General features: G+C 39.0%; 1 protein-coding gene and 1 pseudogene across 6 annotated transcripts in view; one reads left to right on the forward strand and one right to left on the reverse strand.

The window, feature by feature from the left end:
* SLC25A12 (solute carrier family 25 member 12) overlaps nucleotides 1-25,776 on the reverse strand; it is a 204,055-nt gene that overhangs the window by 100,047 nt on the left and 78,232 nt on the right. The window lies entirely within an intron of this gene.
* On the forward strand, nucleotides 46-11,299 carry LOC106506280 (large ribosomal subunit protein uL1 pseudogene; annotated as a pseudogene).

Genomic DNA, 25,776 nt, shown 5'->3' on the forward strand with positions numbered 1-25,776 from the left:
GCGCCCGCCCTCCCGCTCGTCGGCGCCGCGCGCGTCTCTATGCAAATGAGCCTGGGGCGGGCGGGGCCAGGAAAAGGCTCCGCGTCTGGGCCAGAAAGAGCCGGTCTACTGCGCGGGGGGGGGAGCGCGTCTCCCGCTGGGAGGACTGCGGTGCCAACCCGTGGGATTCCGACGCGCACCGTGGTTACGGACCACTGGGTCGCCGCCAAAAGATCCCCAGGTTTCTCAAGGCCTCCTAGCGGGTGTAGCTTTGGCTTCAACCCAAGTCGTTTTCCCCAGAGACTTAAAGGAGCACTTGGGGCCTAGATTGAGCAAGGTTTGAAAGGATCAAAGAACTTGTCTCAATAAGAAAAATAAGAGAATCGATGATAAGTAACGGGAAATACTGATAATAAAACAAATTAGGAACCACTCACTCTGGGGAAAACCTAAGTAAACATGAGAAATAAGTCCTTAGACTGACATGGAATGAATAGGCTTAATATACCGGTGTTTCATGCGCTATTATAAGGCCTTCTTAGTAGACTCCACATTCCTTATCACCCAAATCCTTTGTGCAATGAAGTGGGACACAATTGCCTGGGGAAAAAAAGAATCCATCTGACAGGGCTGGCACTGAATCCTGGCCCAACTTGACCCTATGTAAACGTTTGTAGCCCCATCTAAGAAGTATTAGCTCTATATTGAATGAAAATAATCTCTCTGAAACTGAATCTTGCCAGTATGACTATATTGAGTCGAATATGAAGTCGTTCAACAAATATTTGCTGGGCATCTATTATATGCCAGATAACAGTTCTGCTTATAAAGAATACAAAGATTAATAACATACAGAAGTACCTATTGTAGGTTATTAACCCAGGAGTTTTCAGATGGCCAGTACTTGCCCACAATTCCAACTGTATGTGTTTTTTTTTTGTTTGTTTGTGTCTTTAAACCAAGCATGTCCCCTGTTTAAAAAAAAAAAAGTCTAACAACTCCAAGATTTATCTTAATCTCATTTAGCACTATAACCTCTCTTTTCTATTTCCAGTGTGGGCTCTTATAGGAAGTTTCCTTTTTCTCCAGTCTCACTAATCTTACTATTTGTATTAAGTATCCAAATTAGTAGAAATGAGGAAAGAGGAGTGGCAAATGGAAATTGTTGATAAGGAATGATATTTTACTAATACTCCTAAAATGAACCTTTTTTGCTGCTGTTGATTTGACTGCCAGCATTACATCTCTTTCTTCAAAGTTCTTTTGATAATGTAATTGGACATAAAGATTTACAAATTCATATTTTGTTCTGCTAGCACCTTATATCCCTGATACTCTCTCTGCTCTCTCTTATTTTACCAATCCCAAGACGTTCATTTTATGTTACCTTCCAAAGAAAGGAAGTCTTGTCTGTAGTCCAAAGTCCTTCAGTTTGAATAAAAGTACTTAAGGGAAAGGAAGGCCTGTGTGTGTGTGTGTGTGTGTGTGTGCGTGTGCGTGTGTCTTTTTGCCTTTTTCTGGGGCCACTCCCACAGCATATGAAGGTTCCCAGGCTAGGGGTCTAATTGGAGCTGTATCCACCAGCCTACGCCAGAGCCACAGAAACGGGGGATCCGAGCCGCATCTGTGACCTACACCACAGCTCACGGCAACGCCGGATCCTTAACCCACTGAGCAAGGCCAGGGATCGAACCGCAACCTCACGGTTCCTAGTCGGATTGGTTAACCACTGCACCACCACGGGAACTCCGCATTTTTTTTTTAAACGAAGGGATTACTTTCTATTGGAACACACTGTTATTGAAAAAATCATACTGTTGGAATGAATATTTAGGGTCAGGCTGGCTACTCCTAGAGAGGAAGACAACAGTACATTTAGACAGGACCTACTACAATAATTCACCAGGCCAGAATAAGAATCTTCCTAAATAAAAAAGAAAAAAAAAGAAAAGAAAAAGCTGATCTTTGAGCAAGCCCCAGGGTTTTACTGGTGCCAATCTAGTCACAATGGAGATGATATAATAATTTAAAACTGAAGTTCCCGTCGTGACGCAATGGTTAATGAATCCGACTAGAAACCATGAGGTTGCGGGTTCTATCCCTGGCCTTGCTCAGTGGGTTAAGGAGCCGGCTTTGCGGTGAGCTGTGGTGTAGGTTTCAGACGCTGCTCGGATCCCGTGTTGCTGTGGCGTAGGCTGGCGGCTACAGCTCCAATTGGAACCCTAGACCGGGAACCTCCGTATGCCGTGGGAGTGGCCCAAGAAATGATAAAAAAAGACAAATAAAAAATAATTTAAAACTAAGACTGCCATATAGAGAAGTTAGAAGAGCTCAACTGGCCTAAATTAAGGTGAATTTTGCTAGATTTTTTTAATCTATCCAAATATAATAAATAATAAAAAGAACAAATGTATAAAAGTAAGTGATATAGGATGACCTAAGTATTAAAAGGAATACAAAAGCATATGTTAGAGCTTCCACCCCCCAAAATTTTGCAATCTGTTCTGTTATAAGGATTAGCTAATAGCATTATTAGATATAAAAACAAATTAAAACTTAATTTTGCCTCAATTGTAGATGATCAGGATTGAGAGAAAATTTAGTTAATGGGATATAAAAAGACCAACCTGTTAAATAAAATTCACAATATATTTGGAGAAAGGAGGTAGAAATAATTCAAACTTTTCATAATTTTTAAAACTAAAATGCCTGAGTTCCTGTCATGGTCAGTGAAAATGAATCTGACTAGTATCCATAAGGATGCAGGTTCGATCCCTGGCCTCACTCAGTGGATTAAGGATCCAGCGTTAATGTGAGCTGCAGTATAGGTCACAGACATGGCTCAGATCCCATGTTGCTGTGGCTGTGGTGTAGGCCAGCGGCTATAGCTCCAATTTGAGATTTGACCTCTAGCCACGAAACTTCCTTATGCCTCGGGTACAGGCATAAAACACACACACACACACACCAAAACAACCATTAAAAACAAATAAAATGCCAAAGTAGTAATTTATAACTCTCTTTAAATTGCAAATGATACCTGTAAACAAGAAATAATTTTAAAACTGTGGAACAAGTATAAGTTGGAAACTTGATAATTAAAAGTCTAAAAAAATATTTTTAGTGTCATTACGCTAAGAGGTGAATCTGAGAAGATGTTGCTGTCGTTTATGTCAGAGAGTGTTCAGCATGTGTTTTCCTCTAAGAGTTTTATAGTGTCTGGTCTTAGATCTAGGTCTTTAATCCATCTGGAGTTTATTTTTTTGTCTGGTGTTAGGGAGTGTTCTAATTTCATTCTTTTCCATGTGGCTGCCCAGTTTTCCCAGCACCACTTATTGAAGGGGCTGTCTTTTCTCCATTGTGTATTCTTGCCTCCTTTGTCATAGATGAGTTGGCTGTAGTTGCATGGGTTTAATTCTGGACTTTCTATCCTGTTCTGCTGATCTGTAGTTCTGTCTTTGTGCCAGTACCATACAGTTTTGATGACTGTAGCTTTGTATTATCGTCTGAAGTCAGGGAGCCTGATTCCTCCAGCTCCATGTTTCTTTTTTCAGGATGGCTTGGCTCTTCTGGGTCTTTTGTGCTTCCAAACAAACTTTGAAATATTTTGTTCAAGTTCTGTGAAAAGTGACCTTGGTAATTTGATAGAGATTGCATTGAATCTGTAGATTGCCTTGGGTAGTATAGTCATTTTGATAATACTGACTCTCCCAGTCCAAGAGCATGGTATGTCTTTCCATCTATTTGTGTCATCTTTGATTTCCTTCATCGTCATCTTATAGTTTTCAGAGTACAGGTCTTTTGTCTCCTTAGGTAGGTTTATTCCTAACTATTTTATTCTTTCGGATGTGATGGTACACGGGATTGCTTCCCTAATTCCTCTTTCTGATCTTTTCATTGTTAGTATACAGAAATGCAGTCGATTTCTGTGTATTAATTAATTTTGTATCCTAAGACCTTGCCAAATTCGTGGATGAGCTCTAACAGTTTTCTGGAAGAGTCTTTAGGATGCTCTAGGTATAGTATCATGTCATCTGCAAGTAGGGATAGTTTTACTTCTTCCTTTCCAGTTTGGATTCCTTTTATCTCTTTCACTTCTCTGATTTCTGTGGCTAGCACTTCCAAAATTATGTTGAAGAGTAGTGGCCAGAGCAAACATCCTTGTCTGCTTCCTGATCTCAGCGGGATATCTTTCAGCTTTTCACCACTGAGAATGATGTTAGCTGTGGGTTTGTCATATATGGCCTTTATTATGTTGAGGTAGGTTCCCTCTATGCCCACTTTCTGAAGGGTTTTTTATTATCAGAAATGGGTGTTGGATTTTGTCAAAGGATTTTTCCGTGTCTATTGAGAGGACCATGTGGTTTTGTTTCTTCAGTTTGTTAATGTGTGTATCACACTGATTGATTTGCGGACATTGAAGAACCCTTGCATCCCTGGGATAAATCCCACTTGATCATGATGTACAATCCTTTTCATGTATTGTTGGATTAGGTTTGCTAGTATTTTGTTGAGGATTTTTGCATTGATGTTCGTCAGTGAAATGGGCCTGTAGTTTTCTTTTGTTGTGGTATCTTTGTCTGGTTTTGGTATCAAGGTGATGGTGGCCTCATAGAATGAGTTTGGGAGTGTCACTTCCTCTGCAATTTTTTGAAATAGTTTCAGAAGGAGAGGTGTTGGCTCTTCTCTAAACGTTTAATAGAATTTGCCTGTGAAACCATCTGGTTCTGGACTTTTGTTTGTTGGAAGTTTTTTAATCACGGTTTCAATTTCAGTACTTGCAATTGGTCCGTTCACCTTTTCTACTGCACCTTGGTTTAGTCTTGGAAGATTGTACTTTTCTAAGAATTTGTCCATTTCTTCTAGGTTTTCCATTTTATTGGCGCGTAGTTGCACATAGTAGTCTCTTATGATCCTTTGTATTTCTTTGATGTCCATTGCAACTTCCCCTTTTTCATTTCTAATTTTATTAAGTCCTCTCTCTTTTTTTTCTTGATAAGTTCTGGCTAAGGGCTTGTCAATTTTGTTGATCTGTTCAAAGAACCAGCTTTTCGTTTCATTGATCTTTTCTATATTTTCTTCATTTCTATTTCATTGATTTCTGCTCTGATCTTTATGATTTCTCTCTTTCTACTAACTTTAGGTCTAGTCTGTTCTTCTCTCTTGAGCTGCTTTAGATGTAAAGTTAGCTTGTTTATTTGCGTTTTTTCTTGTTTCCTGAGGTAGGCTTGTACTGCTATAAACTTTCCTCTTAATACTGCTTTTGCTGCATCCCATAGGTTTTGGAGTGTTGTATCTTTATTATCATTTGCTTCTAGGTATTTTTTATTTCCTCTTTGATTTTTTCAATGATCCATTGGATGTTTAGTAGCATGTTGTTTAGTCTCCACGTGTTTGTGTTTTTTGCAGTTTTTTTTCTTGTTGTTGATTTCCAGTCATAGAGCACTGTGGTTGGAAAAGATGCTTGATATGATTTCAATTTTCCTAAAGTTACTGAGCTTGGATTTGTAGCCCAGGATGTGATCAATCTTAGAGAATGTTCAGTGTGCACTTGAGAAGAAGGTGTATTCTTTTGCTTTTGGATGGAATGTCCTAAAAATATCTACTAAGTCCATTTGGTCTATTGCTTCATTCAGGGCCTGTGTTTCCTTATTGATTTTCTGTCTGGATAATCTGTCCATTGCTGTAAGTGGGGTGTTAAAGTCCCCCACTATTATTGTGTTATTGTCGATTTCTCCTTTGAAGGTTGTTAGCAGTTGTCTTATATATTGTGGTGATCCTATGTTGGGTGCATAGATATTTAAAATTGTTATATCTTCTTTTTGGATTGATCCTTTGATAATAAACAAATGGGACTTAATTAAACCTAAAAGTTTCTGCACAGCAAAGAAAACCCTAAACAAAACAAAAAGATAACCCACAGAACAGGAGAAAATATTTGCAAATGAATCAACTGACAAAGGGATTAACTCCAAAATTTATAAACACCTCCTGTAGCTCAATACCAAAAAACAAACAACCCCATCAAAAAATGTGCAGAAGATCTAAACAGACAATGCTCCAGAGAAGACATATAAATGGCCAAAAAACACATGAAAGATGTTCTACATCACTCATTATTAGAGAAATGTAAATCAAAACCACTCTGAGGTACCACCTTATACCAGCCAGAATGGCCATCATCAAAAAGTCTACAAACAATAAGTGCTGGAGAGGATGTGGAGAAAAAGGAACCCTATTACACTGTGGTGGGTATGTAAATTGGTGCAACCACTGTGGAAAACAGTATGGAGACTCCTCAGAAAATGAAAAACAGAACTACCATTTGATTCAGTAATCCCACTCCTGGGCATCTATCCAGAGAAAACTACGACTCTCAAAGACACATGTACTCCAATGTTCACTGTAGCATTATATTCAATAGCCAAGACATGGAAACAACCTAAATGTCCATCAACAGAGAAGTGGGTAAAGAAGATGTGGTACATATACACAATGAAATATTATTCAGACATTAAAAGGAAAGAAATAATGGCATTTGCAGCAACATGGATGGACCTAGAAATTATCATGCTAAGTGAAGTCAGTCAGACAATGAGACACCACCATCAAATGTTATCACTTATATGTGGAATCTAAAAAAGGGACACAGTGAATTTCTTTGCAGAACAGATACGATACTGACTCACAGACTTTGCAAAACTTATGGTTTCCAAATGAGACAGATTGGGGTCGTGGGGGATACATTGAGGGTTTGGGGTGGAAATGCTATAAAATTTGGTTGTGATGATTGTTGTTTATATGCCTGTAAATGTAATAGAATTCATTAAGTAATTTAAAATAAAAAGTCTAAAAAAATGACATTTCAGAAAGCAAAATTGGAAATTAAAGGGTGAGACTAGTTGAAAATGTATCATCATTAACAGTCACTTTTTAGAATTAGTTTCATAAAAGATTTAATATGTAGCTTGCCTGAACTGGGAATTTAAATCTACTTGTGAAGTTGTTGCCCATGAAGATAATATATTATCCCCAAACGCAAAAACAAAATATGGGCTTATTAGACAAATCCACAGAAACATGTCTCCAACTCCCAGGCAGCTTATATTGTACTAACTTTGTGGGCGAAAGTTAGAATTATACTAATGCCCAGTGCCCTAATAAACTAAAATGTAGTTATTAAAGCAAGAAGCAGTTTCTAAGAAGCCTGTTCTGCCATAACTCCTGGACTTTATCCTATTTTTTTTTTTTTTGTCTTTTTTTTTTTTAGGACTGCACCCACGGCATATGGAAGTTCCCAGGCTAGGGATCAAATCCGAGCTGTAGCTGCTGGCCTGCATCACAGCTTATGGCAATGCCAGATCCTTAACCCACTGAGCAAGGCCAGGAATGGAACCTGCAACCTCATGGTTCCTAATTGGATTCGTTTCCGCTGCGCCATGATGGGAACTCCTCCGTCTTCTATTTTTAATAACATGTTCTTTCTGCTTATTTTCTAGCCTCCTCTGATTATTTTACTGACATGAATATATTTTTGTTCCTGTTCTCATATCCCACACAGTGATGATGTCATCTTGCAAGAAGTATATCACGGTGGTGTACAAATACCTAGTAGAGAATTAGGATATCATTGACTGACTAAACCAGGAGTAGGGCTCCTCCTAGGTTACAGGTACATGCGCCGTCACTATGATGAGGGATAAGCTGGATTTTATGTGCACCCCCCCCCACATCAAGATGCTCACTTAAAATATTTGAAATAGGAGTTATCTTGTGGTGCAATGGGTTAAGGATCCAGCATTGTCACTGCAGCAGCCTGGATCACTGCTGTGGCGTGGGTTCAATCTCTTGCCAGGGAAGGTGGGTGTGGCCAAAAAAATATTTGAAATGAATTGTATAGTGAAATAAATGGGGCACACACACACACACACACACACACACAAAGGATATTTGAACATCTGGAATTTTTAAGTGTATATTGGTTTTGGCCTATACCTACAAATTATGAAACAGTTATTTTTTTTGAAATATTGCAAAATCTACAAATTTTAAAAGTTGTGCTTTTAACTTCTTCCTTGCTAAGAGACCATATGGGGAAATGGCAGACGGCAGGATGGGGAGATGTATGAAGGGTTAGGTGTCCGAGCTGAAGCAAATTCCGTTCTAGTTGGTAGGCTGACCTAGAAATCAATGAATCAGAAATTTCTATTTCAACCCAAGCCACTTATAGTTAGACACCAGATAAATGACACATTTTAGGACTTCTCTATACTGTATAGGTATTATACTCCCTGTAAGAACATTTGCTCTAATTGAAATAAATTATCATTTTAGTGAGATGCAAGAGTGGCATATCAAAAATCAGATGAAATAATTGTATTCTTGCAATTGCATCCTCCCAAACCGATCTCCCTCACAGTCCAAGTCCTATATATTATGCAATGGGGATGACAGTGATCTTATTTTCGGACCACAGTCTTTTTATTCCCTTGTGAAGGCAATAACAGCCAGTTTTCTTTTCAATGGATCTTGAAAAGAATTCATGGAATGAGCTGATCTGGATGTTTAAGGTTGTGAGTGCCTTATTACCATGTTAGTCATGTACAAGCTGGTATTTAATGGGAAACCTTATCATCAGATAGAGGACTGACCTAGGTGAGCTTTAATGCTTCTTTTAACACTCTAATATTATGATTTGGAATGACCAAAATTTTGGTTAATAAGCATTTATTAAGTGCCTTGTGTTGGTACTAAATGCACCCTTGCAGCTATAAGAAATATAAGAAAAGTAAAGAGCACGATTCTCAAATTATGGAGAATATTTTACTGTGGCAACTGCTACTATTCATTTTTTCAATGAATAAAGCTGAAAGAATAATATCAAAACCTTTACAGTATGCCAGAGACTAAGGCAGCTTTAGGTAATAATGGGGTAAAAAATCTTTGGATTGTCACAGATTCTCTTCCTAATCAAAAATATATAACTGGTAGAACAAACATCCTGGCCAACACTTCAGCTGCCCACTCCTACCCTTCCTGGGGGATATACTTGGATCTGGTTTTTGCCTCCCTCTACTTAGACGTCAACAAGGAAGGATGCTTTGGATCTGATCCAAAGTAAAGAAAAAATTTTCACTTTTAAAATTGTGCTGGGAGAAAAGCAAAAGCCCCAGAATATCCAAAGCAAACTTGAAAAAGAACAAAGTTGGAAGATTTACACTACCTGGCTTCAAGATTTAGTATTAAGCTAAAGAAATCAATATAGTACTGGCTCGCAAAAAAAGACTGATAAATAGATCAACAGAATAGAGAACCTAGAAATAGATACGAAATTAAAAAGTTCGGAGTTCCTGTCATGGCTCAGCGGAAAGGAATCTGACTAGCATTCATGAGGATGCAGGTTCAATCCCTGGCCTTGCTCAGTGGGTTAAGAATCTGGTGTTGCTGTGAGCTGTGGTCTAGGTCGCAGATGTGGCTCAGATCTGGTGTTGCTGTGGCTGTGGTATAGGCTAGCACCTACAGCTCTGATTACACCCCTAGCCTGGGAACCTCCATATGCTGTGGGTGCAGCTCTAAAAAAGACCAAAAAAAGAGTCATTTGATTTTTAACAAAGGTACCCAAAGCAGTCCAATGGGGCAAGGAGTCTTTTCAACAGATGACACTAGACTAGCTAGATATCCATGTGGGAAAATAAATAAACTTCAACCTCTTCCTCAAAACATGTACAAAAATTAATTTGAGATGAATCACAGACCTAAATGCAGAAGCTAAAATCAGAAAGCTTTTAGTAGAAAACATAAAATAATATCCCATGACTCAGAGATAGGCAAAGGTTTTTTAGTCAGAACATAAAGGCAGTAACCAGGAGTTCCCACTGTGGCTCAGTAGAAACGAAGCTGGGTAGTATCCATGAGAAAGCATGTTCGATCCCTGGCCTCAGTCAGTGGATTAAGGATCCAGTGTTGCTGCGGCTGCAGCTCCAATTCAACCCCCTCCCTGGAAACTTCCATATACTGCAGGTGTGGCCCTAAAAAGCCAAAAAAAAAAAAAAAAAAGGAAGGTATACAAACAGCCAATACACACATGAGAAACGGCACATCATTAGTCACTAGGGAAATGCTAATTAAATCACAATAAAAAGTAGTACTGTACACCCACTAGAATGGCTAAAATTAGAAAGACTGAAAACATCAGATGAAGGCAAAGATGTGGAGCGATCAGAGCTCTCATGCACTATAGTTAAAGTGGAAATGGTATAATCACTTTGGGAAAAGATCTAGCAGGTCCTTATAAAACTAAACATATACCTATACTATGACATCACAATTCTACCTTTCAGCATTTACTCATGAGAAATGAAAATACAGGTGGATAAAAAGACTTGTACAAGAATGTTCAGGAGTTCCCCTCGTGGCACAGTGGTTAACGAATCTGACTAGGAACCATGAGGTTTCGGGTTTGATCCCTGGCCTTGCTCAGTGGGTTAAGGATCCGGCATTGCCGTGAGCTGTGGTGTAGGTTGCAGACGCGGCTTAGATCCCGCATTGCTGTGGCTCTGGCATAGGCCGGTGGCTACAGCTCCGATTAGACCCCTAGCCTGGGAACCTCCACATGCCGTGGGAGCGGCCCTAGAAAAGACAAAAAAAAAGAATGTTCAGAACCACTGTTTTCTGATTATCACTACACCAGGCACCGTAAGCAGCAAAGTCTCCTGCAACACCCTCTACAAGGCAATGTGAACCATGGGAACCAGTGCAAGCACAGGACCATCTTGGAGATGATGGAGCTACAGATCAGCCTGAAGAACTATGACCATCAGAAGGACAAATGCTTCTCGGGCACCAACAAGCTTAAGTCTGCTCCCATCCCCAAGTTCTCCATGTGTTCTGGGAGACCAGCAGCACTGTGATGAGACCAAAACATGTGGACACGGAGGCGCTGAAGAACTCAACAAGAATAAGAAACTTGTCAAGAAGCTGGCCTTTATGGCTTCAGAATCTCTAAACAAGCAGATCCCACGAATCCTGGGCCCAGGCCTGAATAAGCCTAGAAAGTTGCCTTCCTTGCTGACCCCAAATGAGAATATAGTGGCCAAAGGTGATGAAGTGAAGTCCACCACTAAATTCCAGATGAAGAGGGTGCTGTATCCGGCAGTGGCTGTTGGCCAGGTGAAGATGACAGATGATAAGTTAGTTATAAATCTACTTAGCTGCCAACTTCCTGGTGTCATTGCTCAAGGAAAATTGGCAGAACACCCAGGCTTTGTACATTAAGAGCACCACGGGCAAATTCCAGGGCCTGTACCAAGGCACAGCTTAATAAACCATATGCCACCAAAAAAAAAAAAAAAAAAAAAAGAATGTTCAGGGCCACTTTATTCATAAATGCCAAAAACTAAAAACAGCCCAGTAGACCTTCAGTAGGAGAATGGATAAAAAAACTACGATATAGTCACAGAACAGAATACCATTCAGCAATAAAAAAGAGCAAAGTACTGGTAAACACAACAACATGAATGAGTCTTAAAATTATCCTGCTAAATTAAAAAAACTTTACATGGAATCTTATAGTACAACAAAGCATTTATAATATGATTATGTAAAGTTCTAGAGCAAACAAAACTAATCTATGGTGGAAAAAATCAGAACCATGGTTGCTTACGGAGAATAACTGATTGGAAAGAGGTCTGAAGGAACTATCTGGAGTGATAGTAATTTTCTATGTCTTGCTAGGGGTTTGGGGTTTACAGGTGTATGTACTTTCCCAAATTTAGGGAATATACACTTAAGGTTTATATATTTCATTGTGTATAAAGTTTTCCTCAAAAGAAAAAAAAAATCTGTGAACAGATATTAAACTCCAGCTAATGACATGAAGTACTTAAGAATAAGCATACTGGTATATTAAATTTACCTTGAATTCCTGTTATGGCTCAGTGGTTAATGAATCTGACTAGAAACCATAAGGTTGGGGGTTCAGTCCTGGCCTCACTCAGTGGGTTGATGATCCAGTGTTGCCGTAAGCTGTGGTGTAGGTTGCAGACATGGCTTTGATCCTGCGCTGCTGTGGCTGTGGTGTAGGCCGGTGACTATAGCTCCGATTAGACCCCTAGCCTGGGAATCTCCATATGCTGTGGGCGTGGCCCTAGAAAAGACAAAAAATAAAAAGTAAAAAAATAAATTTACTTTGAAATCCATAAAAGAAATAAAATGATTGATGGAGAGATAGATAGATAGACAGACAGACAGATGATACCTAGGAAGGCATTGGGGGAATTCACTGTAAAAATCCTTTCAACTTTTGTATACTTTTGAAATTTTTCATAATAAAACACTGTGGAAAATTGTGCCAGGTCTTTTATACTAAAGGTGATTATCTAGTTATGTAATTCTGTTGTTTGCCTAGAAATTGTAATGGGACTTGTTTCTTAAATACTGAAGGGCCTCTGTGCATGGTTGGAAAGTAGGGGAAAAACTGAAACTGCTTAACAAATAATATATCTAGTATCAGCAGAGAAATCTGTGAAAACTGTATTGCATTAAGGAAAAAATGTTTTCCATAACATGGATTGAGACAGTAATTATATGTCCTTGGGAGTTATATATATTTCTGTGTGTATTTGTTTGGTCTAACAGTTACCCACAGGAAAACTAGAGGAAGAATGTGGAAGTATATTTGCATAACATACCACAGAAACCTTAGAAAAAACTGGACTTGGAATCTGACACCTAACCTGGAACTCCTCTGCTAAAAGGTATGTAGGGCATAAATCTAGACTGAGAAATTCAAGACTCTGGTAGTAAATATCCTGCAGTGGGTCACTGTGTCCTTGCATTGCACTGCTGGGCAAAGGAGAACACATCCTAGAATGAAATCAACCCCAGTGAGTAGGGAGTTTCAAAAACGGGGAGAGCAGGTTTGTAGTGGGAGACCTAAAGAAAGGACTTATTTAGGAAGAGAGGGCCACAAATCTCAAGACAAAGAAGCTGGGAACTGAAACTCCTGAAGAATTGCCATAAAGGAATATTGTAATTTAACGTAATATTGATCACCATAAAACTGTACTGTCCAGAAGAATAATCTGGAAGTTTAAGTTATAAGGTTCTGGAGAAACAGCATGAAAGAGCTAGATCTAGAGAAGAGTTCGACCTTGTGGAAAGAGACAAATCGAGGAGGAAATATGGGCAGAATAGTAGAATCGCTGGCATTCTTTTGATTGGAAGAGATGAGAAGTTGAGAACATAGAAGGAATTTGACCTAGAACTGTTAAAAGGTCTCAGTCAAAGTAGTACCCTGCATCTTTCATTCCCAGTAGCCGAGCAATAGGATACCACCTTAAGGTAATGACAAAAAAAAAAAAAAAGAAAGAAAGAAAGAAAGAAACTACATGAAAATGAAATAGTCATAAAAGACCTTCACCATGGTATAGTCTTTGTACTTCAAAAGATGTCACATTGGATAATAACAAAGTTATATATAAAAAGAGTTAACTACAGAAGATCTAAATAGACATTTTTCCAAAGAAGACATACAGATGGCAAATAGGCATATGAAAAGATGCTCAACATAACTAATTATTAGAGAAATGCAAATCAAAACTACAATGAGGTACCACCTCATACTGGCAGAATAGCCATCACCAAAAAGTCTATAAATAACACATGCTGAAGAGAGTGTGAAGAAAAGGGAACCCTCCAACAGTGATAGTGGGAAGGTAAGCTGGTGCAGCCACTATGGAAAACAACATGGAGGGTCCTCAGAAAACTAAAATTAGAATTACCATAGGAGGAGTTCCCGTTGTGGCGCAGTGGTTAACGAATCCGACTAGGAACCATGAGGTTGCGGGTTCGGTCCCTGCCCTTGCTCAGTGGGTTAACGATCCGGCGTTGCCGTGAGCTGTGGTGTAGGTTGCAGACACGGCTCGGATCCCGCGTTGTTGTGGCTCTGGCGTAGGCCGGTGGCTACAGCTCCGATTCAACCCCTAGCCTGGGAACCTCCATATGCCGCGGGAGCGGCCCAAGAAATAGCAACAACAACAACAACAACAACAAAAAAGACAAAAGACAAAAAAAAAAAAAAAAAAAAAAAAAAAAGAATTACCATAGGATCCAGCAAACCTACTCCTGGGCACACATCCAGACAAAACTGTAATTCAAAAAGATGCATGCATCCATGGAGTTCCTGTTGTGGTGCAACGGGATTGGCAGCATCTTGGGAGTCTTGGGTTTAGGATCAATCCAACCGGGCCCAGTGGGTTGAGGATCCCGTGTTGCTGCAATTGCAGCTTAGGCCACAACTATGGCTCAGATCTGATCCCTGGCCCAGGAACTCTGTATGCCTCAGGGCTGACAAAAAGGGGGAAAAAATTATCACATTGTGCTGTAAATACCTCTTTGCTTATTGTTTTTTCAACCAGTACTTTTAAAATTGTTTTGACTCACCAAGGAAGATACACAGATGGCCAACAAGCACATAAAAAAATGCTCAACATCACCAATTATTAGAAAAATGCAAATCAAAACTACCATGAGATACCATCTCACACCAGTCAGAATGACCATCATTAGTTAAGTCCACAGTAACAAATGCTGGAGAGGGTGTGGAGAGAAGGGAACCCTCCTGCACTGTTGGTGGGAATGTAAGCTGGTACAACCACTATGGAGATCAGTATGGAGGTACCTTAGAAAACTACACATAGAATTACCATATGACCCAGCAATCCCATTCTTGGGCATCTATTCCGGACAAAACTTTCCTTGAAAAAGACACATGCATTCGCATGTTTATTGCAGCACTATTCACAATAGCCAAGACATGGAAACAACCCAAATGTCCATCAACAGATGATTGGATTAGCAAGGTGTGGTATATATACACAATGGAATACTACTCAGCCATAAAAAAGAACAAAATAATGCCATTTGCAGCAACATGGATGGAACTAGAGACTCTCATCCTGAGTGAAGGGAATCAGAAAAAGAAGGACAAATACCATATGATATCACTTATATCTGGAATCTAATATATGGCACAAATGCACCGTTCCACAGAAAAGAAAATCATGGACTTGGAAATAGACTTGTGGTTGCCAAGGGGGAAGGGGATGGAGTGCGATGGATGGGGTGCTTGAGGCTAATAGATGCAGCCTATTGCCTTCGGAATGAATTAGCAATGAGATCCTGCTGTGTAGCACTGGGAACTATGTCTGGTCACTTATGATGGAGAATGATAATGTGAGAAAAAAGAATGTATACATGTATGTGTAACTGGGTCAGTTTGCCATATAGTAGAAAATTGACAGAACACTGTAAACCAGCTAAAATGGAAAAAAATAAAAATTACATTAAAAAATTTTTTGACCCAGACTTATATAGTAAAAAATACATTTTTATCACAACCCTGATACACACTGAAAAAAAAAATTTCATGAAGCAACACTAAACTTTATTACATGCAATATACTCTGGTATTAACTGTTCTGTACTATTCTATTTCTTTTTTTCTAATTCTAGTCTCAACACACTGAATTGATTTTATGACCCATACTTTAAAAATGCTTCAACTGGAGTTCCCGTCATGGCTCAGCAGTTAACGAACGTGACTAGCATCCATGAGGACACAGGTTCGATCCCTGCCTCGCTCAGTGGGTTAAGGATCTGGCATTTCTGTGAGCTGTGGTATAGGTCGCAGACAAGGCTCAGATCCCACATTGCTGTGCCTATGGAGTAGGCCAGCGGTTGTAGTTCTGATTGGACCCCTAGCCTGGGTGGGGCCCTGTAGGTGCAGCCCTAAAAAAAGACGAAAAGACTAAATAAATAAATAAATAAATACATAAAAATGCTACTATAGACTGAACTCACATAGATTCTCAAGCATGGTAGATGCTCAATACAAGTAAATAAGAAATAGATATAACAAAAATCTTGGTATCTCTAGCAATTAGCGCAGGGCTAGGTACATAGCAGATGCTTGATAAGAGAATAAATTCAGATAGACAGGCAACACTGCAGAAGGGACTTAAAAAATTGTTGTGTTTAAAGGACATAATGAGATAGAGAGGCATGATTGCCAAAGGCCAACTGTGAGGTCTTCCCAAAAAAGGCCTAATGTGGTGAAGTCACCAAGGTCAGGATCTGGTCATCAGTTCTATGGGGCAGAAATTATTTTCTAAATGGCACAAGGATCACTTAAGCTAGCCAAATTCACAAGATACTGATTAATAGCTAATATTAACTGATATTTATTATTGATTACTTACTATGTGTCAGGCAATATTCTAAGTATTTTATCTGACTCTATCCTCAAAAAAAAAAAACAAACAAACAAACCAACCCTGTGAAGTATGGTTATCTCACACTATTATCTCCATGTCAAAGATGAGGAAACAGACTGAGATATTAAGCAAGTTTCCCAACATTATACACCTAGTAAGTAGTAATAAAAAGGTTAGTAAAAGGATTATAATAAAAATATTATGAAAATCTCCCAGAAAGTAGGGTAATACACCAAAAAAGGGAGAAGAATATTAAATACAGAAATCTAAGCCAGGGGGACCCAATCATTAGCTATCAGGATCTCCAGAAAAAAGAATAGAGATTTTAAATTACAGAAAAGAAATTATCAAAGGAAAAAATAAAAGAATTTTCCAAATCCAAAAGATAAATTTTGAGTTTCAAAGTGTCTTCTGTGTAACCAGAACAATGAATGAAAAAGGTTCAATACCAAGGCATATTATAAAATATCAGAACACTGGAGATAAAAAGAGGGTCTCATGTAACCAGAACATACAAATCCATGTACTAGAAGAGGAGGTAAAAATGGCCCTCTCCTTCTCACACCAAGTAATCTACTGAGGAAATTTTTGTGGGCCTATATCCAAGGAGGGTAAGGCTTCCAGAGGGAAACATCACCAAGGTTCAGATGCGTTGGAAACTAAGACAGCCCTGTGGCTATTTTTGGCTCCTGGAACTGTAGAATTGAAGGCAGAAAAGGGGTCACCACAGCCCCACGAGGTGATTAATCTTGATCATCAAAGGGAAACTCAGTTGCTGCTATACAGTAGGACAAGAACGACTATGTTTGAAACCCAAATGAGGCAACCTGGCCAATCCAACAGAGTTCAGTTCATAGAGGATACCAATCATTTGGGAATTAAGGTTTAGGCACTGTACTAGATAAGGAATTAGACCCAGTCAAGGTACTTAGAGGGATGGGGGCATGCAACGAAGAGTTTCAAAAGGAAGTTACGTTGATCAACTTCGGCCTCATGGCGCCTACAGAAAGGGGGTTCAATCACAGCTATAGTTTTATTATTCCCACTCCCCATCCCATCCCCACCTTAGGAAGAATATTGGCATGGGTTAACATTTTAAATTTCATTATCCTGGGATGATATGATAGCTGATAGGACTATGTGTATCCATTGCACTGGGAACATTGATTGCTACACAGGAGACAATACATCAATTTCTGATAGGTCAGGTGACACTAGGAAGATACTGGGGCTTGAGTAATGCTCCACCCAAAAGGGAGGACTACTAACAAAGTCAACAACAGCAACAATGTGCCAGAGCATCCTTGTCCAGGAACTGTTTCTGTTCACTGAAGGATTAAGAATGCGTGCTGTGTGAGAGGTAGTAAGAGAATCCAGGGCAGTCAACGTCAGCCAGAGAAGCAGAGACGACCAGAAGACAGCAAGATTCATTTCTCCTTCATTCTTACTCCTAGCCCCAATACCAGAGGACTTGAAAAAAGAAAGGAAAAATAGCCTAGAACTAGACACTCCCCTCAGCCCAATCTTTAGGGAGATGAGGGAGAACAAGTGAAAAACTGGCTATCCCCCCTTTCTCATTTCAGGTCTCCTGTGGCTATGAGTCTGGCTAGCAATGGATTGGGTTTTAAAATATTGAAGTTTTGGACTTCCCCCTTGTGGCGCAGTGGAAACAAATCTGACTAGCATCCATGAAGAGGCAGTTTCGATCCCTGGCCTCGATCAGTGAGTCCAGGATCCGGCGCTGCCCTGAGCTGTGGTGTAGGTCACAGACATGGCTCAGATCTGGCTTGGATCATGCACTGCTGTGGCTGTGGTGTAGGCTGGCAGCTACAGCTTGGATTTGATCCACAGCCTGGCCCTAGAAAAAAAAAAAAAAAAGAAGAAGGAAAGAAAAGAAATAAAATAAAGGAGTGGCACAGAGGAAACGAATCCAACTAGGAACCATGAGGTTGCAGGTTTGATCCCTGCCCTCACTCAGTGGGTTAAGGATCCTGCGTTGCTGTGGCTGTGGCATAGGCCAGCAGCTACAGCTCCAATTGGACCCCAAACCTGGGAGTCTCCATGTCATGGGTGCGGCCATAAAAAGACAAATAAACAAATAAATAAAATAAAATAAAACACTGAGGTTTTAAACTAGGCCAGGTTAGACTTGAGTAACTTAAAAGACCAGAAAACTATGGAATCTGCCTGAGGGGAAAGGGTATTCAACATAGTACAATGACAACAGTGACTAGAGAAAAATACATTCTATGTTTATATCCTCACTAAGTTCAGCATTGCTTAGTAACTTGGGTCACATAAAAGTAAGAGTAGTATGCAGTTTATGATATAATGTTAAGTGAATGAATCAGAACTTGAAACTGTATGTGTACGGCAAGTATAACTGAATATGTTAAATAAAGCCAGGAGCAAATAATTGAATATCTCTAAATCACAATTTTGCATAGAGTCAGCAGTGATCACACATCTAATCAAACCTACTATTATACGTACCTCCTTTTGCCATTTATTTGTTTTAAGAAGTAAAATAACACAAATCCATGTTAGATGATGGATACCTGGCCACCCTCTGTGGACTAACAAATTACATTTTTTGGCTTTTTTTGTTGTTTTGTTTTTTTTCAGAGATTAACACCACAGTATTTCAAAAAAGACTGAACAGAATGTGATCTCTCAGTTCCTCCCTTTTCCATTACAAATTGAGTATTATGCTTCACTTTTTCCACTATCTGCAATCATTTTAGTTTGCAGGGAGCCCATACATATAGTTGTTAATAGTGCAGATATTTCAGAGAACATGTCTTTGAGCCTTCTAGCAAAGTTTCCTTCAGGCCCACCCAGTGTGAAATCATCTACCCTAACCTATTTTATCTCTAACTCCAATTTCCATAACATCATTGGTAATATTTATACAAGGACTCCAATTTATGAAGCCTTCCTTCCACATTGGAATATTTTATTGCATTGGAAAGGGGCAAGAATTTCCTGTGGCATACTGATCTCATACCTAGCAATGCCCTATTCTCTTCTTAACCCAAGCCTAATAAGAGATAAAAAGTTTATGGCTATATTTAAAAAAAATCTCAACTCTATATGACCCCAATGAGAAATATATATAAACTAGGTAGCATAAAAACAAAGAAAGGCTCACCAAAGAATGATCTTTCAAATTACAGCTATTATTCTTATCTGTCACAATGAAGATTTAGATAAGTATTTATCTATCGTTAATAAATGGATAACATGTTATAATGTGCTAAACATATAACTCTGTAATTTTTCATTTGTACTTAGATATGTACCTATATACAATTAAGTCTCCTAATAGAAAATAAAATTGTCTTTAGCCTTTAAACATATTATCTAATTTATTTTATTTAACATAAAGCAAAATAAAACCCAAGATAATTAAATCATCTGATACTTTTTAAATGAACTGGACATTTGCCGTCTCCCTGCTGCAGTCCTTCTGCGAATTTTACTCAAAAGAACAGTGTGAAGTTCAAATCTGAGAATAAAACAACTTGAAAGTCCACTTGAAAAGGAAAAAATAGCAAAAATCTTTACCAAACAACAACAACAAAAAAAACATATAATTTAGCTCAGCAGGGCTTCTATATATCCAAGGACAATGTAGATGTGTAGCCACAAATTTTTTTAAAAACAGAATTTCTTTCTGGTCTTTCTTGTGATCCTGGCCTAACAAAACTTATATAACAACGTATTATAATTATTTGTTAATATTTTAATATATGGAGTTCCTGTCTTGGCTCAGCAAAAATGAATCTAACTGGTATCCATGAGGTTGCAGGTTCAATCCCTGACCTTGCTCAGTGGGTAAGGATCCAGCATTGCCGGGAGCTGTGGTGTAGGTTGCAGACACGGCTTGGATCTGGTGTTGCTATAGCTGTGGTGTAGGCTGGTGGCTGCTTCTCTGATTCGACCCCTAGCCTGGGAACTTCCATATGCTGTGGGTGCGGCCCTAAAAAAAAAAGACAAAAAAAAAAATTAAAAAAAAAATTTTAGAAATCTCTTGAGGTTATTCTTATAACTGCTTAAAATGAAAGTTTTTGCTTGTTTGTTTTGGCTATGCCTGAGGTATGTAGAAATTTCTAGGCCAAGGATCAAACCTGTGCCACAGCATCAACCCAAGCTGTTATAGTGACAACACCAGGTCCTGAACCTGCTGAGCCACAAGAGAATTCCCTTTTTTTTTTTCTCTCTCTCTCTTTCTTTCTTTCTTTCTTTTTTTTGGTAAAATGGAAGTTTTCATTTCTCCAAATATTTGTTCTTAATTGAGACTATTACTTTTTTTAAAGTTAACATTCAGATTTCTAGGTAAGATTTGGAGTTCCCGTCATGGCTCAGCAGTTAATGAATATGACTAGCATCCATAAGGATGCAGGTTTGGGAGTTTCCATGTGGCACATGGTTAACGAATCTGATTAGGAACCATGAGGTTGTAGGTTCGATTCCTGGCCTTGCTCAGTGGGTTAAGGATCTGGCATTGCCGTGAGCTGTGGTCTAGGTCATGGACACGGCTCAGATCCTGTGTTGCCGTGGCTGTGGTGTAGGCCAGTGGCTATAGCTCTGATTAGACTCCTAGCCTGGGAATCTCCACATGCTGAGGGAGCAGCCCTAGAAAAGGCCAAAAAAAAAAAAAAAAAAGGATGCATGTTCGATCCTACTCAGTGGGCTAAGGATCCAGTGCTGCTGTGAGCTGCGGTGTAGGTCACAGACATGGCTCGGATCTGGCATTGCTGTGGCTGTTGCGTAGGCCAGTGGCGACAGCTCAGATTCGACCCCTAGCCTGGGAACCTCCATACGCTGCGGGTGTAGCCCTAAAAAAGAAAAAAGAAAAGATTTCTAGGTAAGATTTCATAAAACTAAAATATAACCCAGCATTGCAGTAAATAGTTAATTTCATTTATATAGGAATTGTCCTTAAGTGCCAGGCAGAGGAAAGGAGGGAGATAAAACAGAGAGTGGGTTTAAGAAGGGAGGATATAGGCCAACTTAAATATTAATTATTCAATACGACAGTTAACTTTAAAGTCTTTAGTAAATTCTAGTTAAAAGAATTTATTCTTGGGGAGTTTCTTGCTGGTCTAATGGTTAGGAGTTTCACTGCTGGGGCCTGGGTTCAGTCTCCAGGCTAGGAACTGAGATCCCACAACAAACTGCTGCACTCTGTAGCCAAAAAAAAAAAAAAAGAATTTGTTCTCATTTCAAGGAAGAACTCAGGCATGAAGACAACACATACAGTTCCAGCTCTGGAGGAGTTGTCAATGAGAGGTGCAAAGACTTAAGAGTGGAGAAGGTGATGATTCATAATTATTCCCTAGGAGGACAGATGAGAAAGTGAGGCAAGCCTTCTATGACAGGCAGGCCTCAACAAAGCCAACTAGAGAAAATGGGGAGAAGACTATGAAAGCCTCACTTGGGGTAAAATGTGGGGCTGCTGCAGTAACAACATGGGCTCATGCCTATTTGTTGTGGGAAACCCAAGGAGAAGAGGAGGAAAAGATTTTGTATTCACTGTACCACTTACCCAATACCTCTCTTGGACTCTGTAAGTAGATTCCAAATAAGGCCTGTGTTTGGGAAGATGGCAACTTATGTTTAGTGTCTAAATGTTTCAGTGTTTAACTGACAGAAAGATAGAAAAAGAGGTATGGAGGCAGAGGGTAAGCTCCTGGTGAGGAATAGCTAGGTTTTCTTAGAGCTTTGTCAGAAAGCTAGATTTAAATCCAAGTCAAAATTCTCTTGGCAAAGCCAGGGCTGCTGATGATCTGGGTTTGTCTACAAGAATACCCACATCCCACAAGATCTTGTCTTTGAAACCACTGTACCAGGGATAAAGTATTTCATGAAGGAAATTAGCCCTTTCTATATAGCAAGAATGGAAAGAAAAAAGTGGGGAAGCACAGGACCAAATTGAGAGAGTTAGGCCACAGAATCAGTTTTATCAGTTACTTGTTTAAAAACCACAAGCAAAGGGTTTTTTAAGTCAGGATCTTCAAGGGTGCAAGGTGACCAACTAGGGTAGAAAATATCTAAAATTAGTATTTATACTCTTTTTTGCCTAAAAGTTAACAGTTAAAATAATAATATTTAACATGGGAATTAACAGTAGTAAAAATATATTAGATGTCTATAAGGAGATATGAGCAAAACTTTTTATGCATATGTATACCAAATTAAAAAAGACAATTACTAGATTACCAGATTTCTAAAATCGCTTTGCTCTAAAATTCTTTTTTTTTTTTTCTTTTTAGGGCCACACCCACAGCATATGGAAGTTCCGAGGCTAGGGGCCAAATCGGAGCTGTAGCTACCGGCCTGCACCACAGCCACAGCAACGCCAGATCTGAGCCGCATTTGTGAACTACACTGTAGCTCACGACAGCACTGGATGCTTAATCCACTGAGCGAGGCCAGGGATTGAACCCGCATCCTCATGGTTACTAGTCGGGTTGGTCACCTGAGCCACAGCGGGAACTCCTGCTCTAAAATTCTTGATTCTGTATTATCAAAGTATCTTACTTGCTCTTAAACTATATTTAAAAATAACATCTATAGTAACATAAACTGTCTCATATACAACAAAATTTAATTTTATCAAGATACAAAAACATAAACATTTTATTCTTTACATGCATCCTGATCCTACCAACACATGCTTCTCACCTGATGATGCAGGTTTGCTTTGTATTACAAATTCAGAAAGAATTCTATTTTTTTTCCTTTTTTTTTTTGTCTTTTTGCCTTTTCTAGGGCCGCTCCCTCGGCATATGGAATTTCCCAGGCTATGGGTCAAATTAGAGCTGTAGCCACTGGCCTACACCAGAGCCACAGCAACGTGGGATCCGAGTAGCATCTGTGACCTACACCACAGCTCACAGCAACGCCGGATCCTTAACCCACTGAGCAAGGCCAGGGATCAAACCCTCAACCTCATGGTTCCTAGTTGGATTTGTTAACCACTGCGCCACGATGGGAACTCCAGAAAGAATTCTTTTAACTAATTTTCACAGTGACTGGTTGGTTTAGCTTGTTAACAACTATATACATTCCCTAAAAATTCTGATTTGTAAAAAAAAGTTAGAAGAAACACTACCATAAAGCTAAATTTTATTTCATTTTATAATTCTTTTAAGGAACAGACTTATGAACTAAACATGTAACAGCATTACATAACTGGTATAAAAGCTCTTCACTCTGTCCAAATCATAGGAAGTTAAGAGTTTTGCTTTTCATAGTGATATGTGTAAATAAGTTACAAAGGGAGTGGCTGAAAACCTATCCATTAGAATGACAGCTTTCACAACAATGTGAATATACTTAATGCTACTGAACTATATGCTTAAAAGTGATTAAGATAGTAAATTTTATGTTTTGAAATTTTTACAATTCAAAAAGAAAAAAAAAGGAGAATGACTGGAACAATGTAGCAGTTTAGGAGTTCCCTGGGGGCTCAGAAGGTTAAAGACCTGCCATTGTCATTGCGGTGGCTTGGGTTGCTGCTGTAGTGTGGGTTTGATCCCTGGCCCAGGAACTTCTATATGCTGCAGGTATAACCACACACACACACACGCACACACACACACACACACACTCTCTCTCTCTCTCTCTCTATATATATATATATATCAGTTTTAAATGAATATTTCTAGTCATAATTTTCACCATTTTTTAGTCTTATTTATTTATATCAAAGTGATTTTGATAAAGTGTTCTTACTCTCCTCCTATCCTGAAGTTCTTCCTCCTTAAGGAACAACACAAAACAATAGTAAAAAAGTTTAAACAGAGGAATAATGGTCATTTACCCTATGATTTGCACTATGAACTAAACAAATGAGTTAACTAGCTACTGTTATTTATCTGTAGAGAGGTATATATTTTGAAATAAAGACACATTAAATAACTTCATTTTTCTTTTGGATCTCAGATTTTCTATATCTACTTTTTAATAACCTTTTCTTTAATACCATGTTTTTAAAAAAAATCCCTTTTGAAGATTTCAAGAAAGGATGGCAAAATCGACTAGTCCATATGCACCTGAACCTGTACCAAACTTATGGTTGCTTGTTCATTCCTAATAGTGTAATATGACCTTTTCTTATTGAGAAAAATGCCTTTTTTCAGATTTCATATTCTAGAATGAATGTTATCATACCGCCTAATATTAATATAGAATTTTACAGTTTACAAACCTCTTTCCTAAATATTGTTCCATTTGATTTTTCACAAGAACTGAATGTAATGACTGGGAAGGTATTATCTCCACTTAATAGATGAAACAAGGTCATACAATCATGAAAAAGTAGAACTGAGACTAGTAGGGCATTGAACTTTCCATACTACTATGCTGCCTCTTTCATATACATTAGGACATCATTTTCCTTTTGTAGAAATTTTACTCTACCGTGGTAACATTCGCTTCCTAAATCCCCTTTGTTTATTTTATTATTATTATTTTTTGGCTGCTCCTATAGCATGCAAAACTTCCCTGGCCAGAGACTGAACCCATGCCATAGCAGCGATCTGAGCCACAGCAGTGTCAATGCCAGGTCCTTAACTCATGGAGCCACCAGGGAATTCCTAAATCCCCCTTCAGAATAAGGTAACATAAATTATAAAAGAGGGGGAAAAACCCTACAAAAGTATTTTTTTCTTTTTGGTAATTTTACTATTAAATAAATAGTAAAATATGCTATTTCTGAAAGAAGTCTTTTTTTTGGTGGGGGGGCCATACTTGTAGCATATGGAGGTTCCAGGCTAGGAGTCGAATCAGAGCTGCAACTGCCAGCCTACACCACAGCCACAGCAACATGGAATCTGAGCTGCATCTGTGACTATACCACAGCTCATGGCAAAGCCAGATTGTTGACCCACTGAACGAGGCCAGGGAGTGAACCTGCATCCTCTAGGATACTAGCTGGGTTTGTTACCACTGAACCACACAGGAACTCCAAGAAGTCATTCTTTTATCTTTCAGGTAAACTAGCTAAAATGTATTATGTGACATTTTTAATAAAAAAGTGTGGACAGTTCTAAGACTAGGATGATTTAAAACTGTAGCTTCAGTTCTGCAAACAGATCATACTAAATGTTAGTCACACAATATAAAGGTTCATAATATTTCTTATTCATATTCATCTCATTTCTTATTCATATTATCATCTATTGTTTCATCACATTTCTTCCCTACAACTAACCATAGTCACATAAAGTCATAAAATCTGTTTCAGATTTGCTGCAGTTAAGACAAATCCCTCCATTTTTGTTTGTTTGTTTGCTTTTTAGGGCCACACCCATGGCATTTGGAAGTTCCAAGGCTAGGGGTCACATTGGAGCTACAGCTGCCAGACCAAGCCACAGCAACATGGGAGTGGAGCCACATCTGCCACCTACACCACAGCTCAGGGCAATGCCGGATCCTTGGCCCACTGAGGGAGGCCAGAGATCAATCCTGAGTCCTCATGGATCCTCATCGGGTTCCTTTCATAATGAGAGCT

Source organism: Sus scrofa, chromosome 15 (assembly GCF_054392235.1).
Source record: "Sus scrofa isolate SSC_HxYL_T2T_F1_AM1 chromosome 15, Sscrofa_HxYL_maternal_Yorkshire_Landrace_v2.0, whole genome shotgun sequence".
Lineage (NCBI taxonomy): Eukaryota > Metazoa > Chordata > Mammalia > Artiodactyla > Suidae > Sus > Sus scrofa.